Here is a 6,489-nt window from a genome sequence, read left to right on the forward strand (position 1 = left end):
CGCACGAGGAGGCTCCTCAAGGTGGGCTGGGACCCGCGCCTGACTCGCAGTGTCCCCTGGCCCCCCCCCGGCCTGTGTCCGCTCCAGGGCTGTCCGAGCCCCGCGCCAGCTCGAGCAGGCCGCCCTGTCTCTGCCTCCATCTCCATCTCTGCTCCCGGCCTCACCTGCCTGCGCAACCTCCTCCTGTCTGGTTGTGACCTGTTACAGCGTCCCAGCCTAATTTGCATATTACCTCTTTATATACGTGTATAGATGGCCATAATCGTGCCCCATACGCCTGTTGTGAGGATCTAATGCATGAGAGGCGTGCAGTGAGTGCCTGACAGAGGAAGTGCTCAATCATCTTAGTACTGCGGTCGCTGCTGTTAGATGAGTGAGGCCCGGGACTGTGTCATATCATTCCTGTATCTCCAGATCCTCAAACAAAGCCTTCGATAGAGTACCGTCGTGTTTGATGGATGAGCGAATGGCAAAGGCCCCTGCCCTCCGAGGTAGATCTGCCCAGGAAAGGTAAGACCGAAGCTGCCTGTGCGGGCACATGTAGGAGCCAGCAGAGGGTTAAAGCCCTTCTGCCAGTCCCCGCCCCCAGAGGCACAGTCCCTTTGATCCCTCCGTGTCATCTATCCAGGATGCTCTCAAGAGAGGAAAACAGGAAGCATCCCTGATAGCCCAGCTTGCTCTGCTTTTCTTTCTTTCTTTTTTTTTTTTTAATGATGGGGGGTGGAAAGGGGAATGGTCCTTTGGGTCACATTTTGCCAGGAAATCAGCCTCCCTCTTTCAAATGCCAGGGCTTCCAAAGGGACAGCTAAATAGCTTCTTGCTGGAGGCAGGAGAAAGATGTGGTCCGGAAATGGCGAGGCTGACAGGTTGGGTCCCTTAGTGGACAGCAATAGTTACTAGACTGCAAGTGTTTGCAGAGCCGGGCCCCCTTTGCATTCACTCGCTCACTGGCTCACTCACTCACTGTTGACAACCTGCCTGCCCTTGGGCTGGACCCGGGGTTATGACTCGGTGTCTAGTGTCCAGGATATGAACAGTCCAAAGACAAAGGACAGAGCTCAGAGAAGATGGGCCGAACGCAGGAAGGTGAGAACACGCTAAAGGAGAGAAACAGTAGCAGTTATGAGAAAGCAGTTGTAGGAGAAACGGAAGAGAACAAAAGAAAAAACCTGGAGAAGCATAAGGGCAGGAGGAAGAAAAGAGCTTCTGAGAATTTGCAGCCAGCGCAGCAAAGGCCCCTCGTAGATAACTGGGCATAGAGCACATGCAGAAGGCCACACCCTCTAGGGACACACAGGGTGGCAGGAGTGGGCCAAAGCAGGAAGCAGAACAGCTGAGGACTCCAGATCAGACTCTGACGAGCCAGCCCCAAAGAGAGAGCATCTGCTAACCCCAGGTGCTCAACTCACATTTGTTTAATTTTATTGTTTAACTAGTGGCCCGGTGCACAAAATTCTTGCACTGGGGCAAGGGGGAGGTCCCCCAGTCTGGCCTGTGCCCTGTCATGGTGCGGGAACCCCGTGATCCATCGCCCCAAAGAGGTAGGCCCCACCCACCCATCCAGGGCTCCTCGATGGATTGCCCCAAAGAGGAAGGCCGGAGCCAGGGAGGCCTGCAGAGCCCCTCCGCCACACCCCACCCCTGTCCCCTACACTGCAAGCCCCCGCCCACCTGCGCCTGGTGCACCCGCAGCCTCCAGCTGATCGGTTGTTATGCGTGAGGGCGTCCTGACCATTTGCATATTACCCTTTTATTAGTATAGATACAGTCAGTTATACATTTGCCCATGATGGACACGAAAGAAGTTTCTAGGAAAGTAGAAATACTCTCTGTCCTGATAGATGGGCAATTCCATTTACCAATATCACACAGTTAAGATTTCTGCATGTTAATGCTTGTAAATTTCACTTAAAAGGAGCTCCACAACTAACCCTCCAGTGGGAGGGGTGGAGGTAGGGATGAAACAAGATGAGCTGTGGGGGTTCACTATATTGCTTTGCTGAGTTTGAATTTGTTTGAAATTTTTTGTAGTAAAACAAGTTTTTAGAAACTGCCCATCATGTGTCACTGTTGTCTTCCAGCAAGTCCCTTTGGGGTTATCAGGAAGGTGGCTGAGACACTATCTAATCCTCCCTTCCTGTCATAGATGAGGAAGCAGAGGCGCGCCTGACTTGTCCAAGGTGTTCTCCGATATCAGTGGCAGAGCTGACACTGGAATCTCAGGCAGGAGTGGCGCCCTTTCGACCTTTCCACTCTCACCCACTGGTGGGGGCTCTGCTGGAATTCGCCCCTTCCCGGGGCTGCCGTCCAAGCCCAGGCCCCGGTTCTCACGTGCAGGCAGGCTGTGTGGGCTGGAGGGGGCTCCAGGCTGCAGACCACTTGGCTCAACACTGTTTTCATTCTGAAAGGTGTGGGGACCCATAAAAGGACCTGTTCTTCCACCTCTGGGTTGCGGCTGGGCTAATGACCAAATTAACACGAGACAGATTAACAGGAGAAAATGCCCAAAATTCATTATGGATGCACATGTGGGGGTGCCATAGATATGACATCCAAAGACACACTGGGCAGTTGAGGCTTATATGCCACTTGGGGCAAAGGGTTCTGAGAATTCAACGGAAAGCAGGTAACTCACAGAAAGAGAAAATGTGGTAAACAAATTCTTGCTCCACCCCCCCTCACCCCCCAAACAATGAGACAGAGGGGGTCTAACAGACCTGCCTGGATCTCCCCCACACACACCCCCACTCCCACCCCCATCTGCCAGACTTGCTTCTTGTATGCTGAGGTGAGTATGCTAAGGCTGCCTTCCAGAAGCAGTTCTTCTCCCTGAATTCCTTTAGGCAGGGAAGCAGGGGAGGTCAAAGGTTCTTTCTGAGTCTTTTGTTTCTTAATAACAAGCTTAAATCAATGATCCTAACGGGCATATTTGGGGGGGGCAAAACTTTGGTCCCCCTTCAAGGGTAATCCTGAGCTTGCAGATATTCCATCAGGTCCCCTGGCTGCCACTTCCAAAGGCAGAACAGGAAACCACACGATGCAAGATTTCCAGTAACCAAGAGCTATGGGGACTTGGGGACTATCAGTTTGCTCATTTTATTTTTTATTTTTTTATTTCTTATTGATTTCATAGAGAGGAAGTGGGGGGGAGAGAGAGAAAAAAAAAAAAAAAACATTAATCAGCTGCCTCCTGCACAAACACCGACCAGGGATTGATCCCGAAACTCAGGTATGTGCCCTGACTGGGACTCGAACCCGCCACCTTTTGTTGCGCAGGACGATACCACAACCTACTGAGCCACCGGCCAGGGCTAGTTTGCTCGTTTTACAAATGGGGGAAAGAGGCACAGAGACCCTTAAACCACCTGCCGAAGGTCACGTAGCTGGTGAGGTCGGAGCTGGGGCTCAAAGCCCAGCTGTCCTGGGAGGGATGGCCACACCTTCATCCGAGGGCTGAGGGGCGTCCGACTCACCGTCAGGAGACCTGGATTCCACTTGCAGCTCAACTGCTGCTGAGCCATGTGACCGGGTCGCGTCGTGTCACCGCTTGGAGCCTCCGTCTGTCCAGCTGCACAACGGTGATAACAAAACCTGCGCGACCTACCGCAGGGGAGGAGGGAAGGAGTCCGTGAACGCGCTGATATTGAAGTGCTTTAAAACGCCTGCGAGAGCGACACAAACACAGGCGCCGGGACTGTTTCTTGGGCAGAGAAGCTGTCCTGGCTAACATGGTCCCCCAGCGCCCGCCAGGTAGAAGTCAGAGCAGGGCCCGTGCGCCTCTCAGGTATTGTTTTGGTGGAAAGAGGAAAGAGAGGCGTCACAGGCTGCACCCACGTAAGTTGTCCCCCAAAGAAACACCTTAGAGCAGTGGTTCTCAACCTTCCTAACGCCGCGACCCTTTAGTACAGTTCCTCATGTTGTGGTGACCCCCAATCATAACATTATTTTCGTTGCTTCTTCATAACTGTAATGTTGCTACTGTTATGAATCGTCATGTAAATATCTGATATGCAGGATGTATTTTGTTACAAGTTGAACATAATTAAAGCATAGTGATTCATCACAAAAACAATATGTAATTATATATGTGTTTTCCGAGGGTCTTAGGCGACCCCTGTGAAAGGGTCGTTCCACCCCCCAAGGGGTCACGACTCACAGGTTGAGAACCGCTGCCTTGTAGCATTGGCTGCGGGCGCTGTCCTCGCCGGAGTTCAGCGGGCCCTTCTGTTTGTGGTGAAACAAACAGGCTTTCAGCGATTGGACAGGATTTAACCAGCGATCAGACAGATACATGGACCACGAAAGTGCACTGGGAGCATCTGTACCCAAGGGCAGTTTATAATTTATAATTCTGAACCCACAGCCACGGCCTTTGCAGTGACTTGAGTCTTCCCACCCTGTGCCCGCCTCTGTCCAGAACCAGGTAACAAACGGGAGACTGAGCAGTGTGGATAGCCCAGCCGTGGGCAAACTACGGCCCGCGGGCCGGATCCGGCCCGTTTGAAATTAATAAAACTATTGAAAAAAAAGACCGTACCCTTTTATGGAATGGTGTTTACTTTGAATTTATATTAGTTCACACAAACACTCCATCCATGCTTTTGTCCCGGCCCTCCGGTCCAGTTTAAGAACCCATTGTGGCCCTCGAGTCAAAAAGTTTGCCCACCCCTGGGATAGCCCGTTCCCGTTATAGGGCCATAACAATTTGAGAGCAGGGCCTCTTTCTGTTTATCTGTTCTTATGTCCCGTCCCTCCCCCATCCCCCACCCCCACGCCCTTACCTGCTTATCTGTAACACTGAGCACAAAGCCTGGAGAATGTTTGTGAAATGAGTGGAATTCGGGGAAAGAATGCTGTGGTTTTGCAAGTTTCCTAGAGGACGAGGTGAAGCCGGTGTGTGGCTCCTCCCTGGGACCAGCAGGCTGTGCCTCTCTGTTCGGCGCCCCCTCCTGAGCCGCACTGCCCACGCCTGCGCTGCGTTCAACGCTATCTGACCTGAGCGGGAGCCTATTTCCAAACCGCACCCTGGGAAGCAAGGCTTGACAAAGATTTGAACCCAGAAACCAACATTCCAAGGGGATCTGTGCCCTTCTGTTTGCGCTTGCGTTTACAATACCCCCCTTTGCGTTCTGGCAGATCTTTCTCAACCGATTTGCAGGTCTGCAGCTTCCCTTCCAGTGAGTAGGCTGACTCCTCAGTACATCTAGGGAGGTTCTTTGACCTCCTCAGCAGACCTGCAAATGAACTCACCGGGTGGCTTGCTGGTCCTCTTCTGAAGCTTGCCCATGTCTCCATTTCCCTCCCTAATGACCTTCGTGGAGCCCACTAGGCTACCTGTTCACTGCCCAGAGCACAGGTGCGGTGAGTGGCAGAGTATGGTCAGGACTCTGCCCCAGACCACGGCCTGAAGGCACTGGGCAAGGCAGGGGGAGCCCTGGGTTCTAATTCCAATTCTGCATCTGATCCTCGGGCATGTCCTGGGGCAGCTCACTACTCCCTGGGTCTCAGCTGTCAAACGGAGGGGCTGGTGGGAAGCCCAGACTCAAAGTCCAATGACCTCACGCAGTTCAAGCACCCGCCAGGTCCTGGTGTGTGAGAACGGGAATCTGCTTTCCCGCCTCCCCGCCTGCAGTTGGGGATAAACGGCCCCCCTATCTAAGGCAAACACCTTCAGGGCCACTGCACCCCCTCCCTCCCTCCCCCAGCGATGCTCCCTCCTCTCTCCTGCATCACCGGTTTCCCCCCTTTTGCTGAATCATTCACAGCAGCATATAGAGGTACATAAACATGCTGTAATTTCACCCATCTTTTCAAAAAGGCTCTCCTGACCCTGTTTCCCCTCCAGCTTCTCTCTCAAACCCATTTCAGTTGCTCCACAACCCCACACAGACTGCGCTTGGTTAAGGCACCAGTTCCCTTGATCTTATTTGACTGACCAGCAAGAATCAGCTGACCCTCCCCTCCTCCTTGAAACACCTTTCTTTTCTCGGCTTCCACGACGCTATGTTCTCTGTTACTCTTCAGGGTTTCAGGGTCTTCTTTGGTAGGCTCTCAACTCCTTCACCTGTACGTGTTGGAGGGGTCCAGGGCCCAGTCCTCGGTCTGTTCCCGATCTTTCACGAAGCCTTTGGTGATCTCATTCAGCCTCCTGGAGTTAAATGTCACCTGTCTTAGCCGAGGTTCCCGTAGAAGCAGAACTTTAACAAAAGGTTTGCATGCAGATCGTTTATACGGGGATGACATTCTAGGGAGCAGAAATGAGGGACGGGGCAAGAAAAAATGAGAGGGAAACCAATTCGAGGACGCATTACTGAGCGGACCACCACAACAGGAGACTGATGCTCCACAGAACTTTCCAGAGAGATTCAGAACTGTTTATCACAGGAAGAATAGGCCATAATCACCCACCAGCTTCCATACGCCATCGGTTAAAGGTGGCCCCATGAGTATTAATGCCCCTATAATCTGGGTTGTACATAGGGCAGTGCT

General features: G+C 52.6%; 1 long non-coding RNA gene across 1 annotated transcript; it reads right to left on the reverse strand.

The window, feature by feature from the left end:
- Window positions 1-455: 455 nt before the first annotated feature.
- LOC308520795 lies at window positions 456-5,551 on the reverse strand. The gene is made up of 3 exons (XR_013996115.1): window positions 5,251-5,551; window positions 3,474-3,600; window positions 456-2,460 (listed from the first exon to the last, which is right to left on the reverse strand). It is a non-coding gene; the product is annotated as an uncharacterized lncRNA (long non-coding RNA).
- Between the last annotated feature and the right edge of the window lie 938 nt (window positions 5,552-6,489).

This window comes from Myotis nattereri (assembly GCF_964212035.1).
Source record: "Myotis nattereri genome assembly, chromosome: 6".
NCBI classification, from domain to species: domain Eukaryota; kingdom Metazoa; phylum Chordata; class Mammalia; order Chiroptera; family Vespertilionidae; genus Myotis; species Myotis nattereri.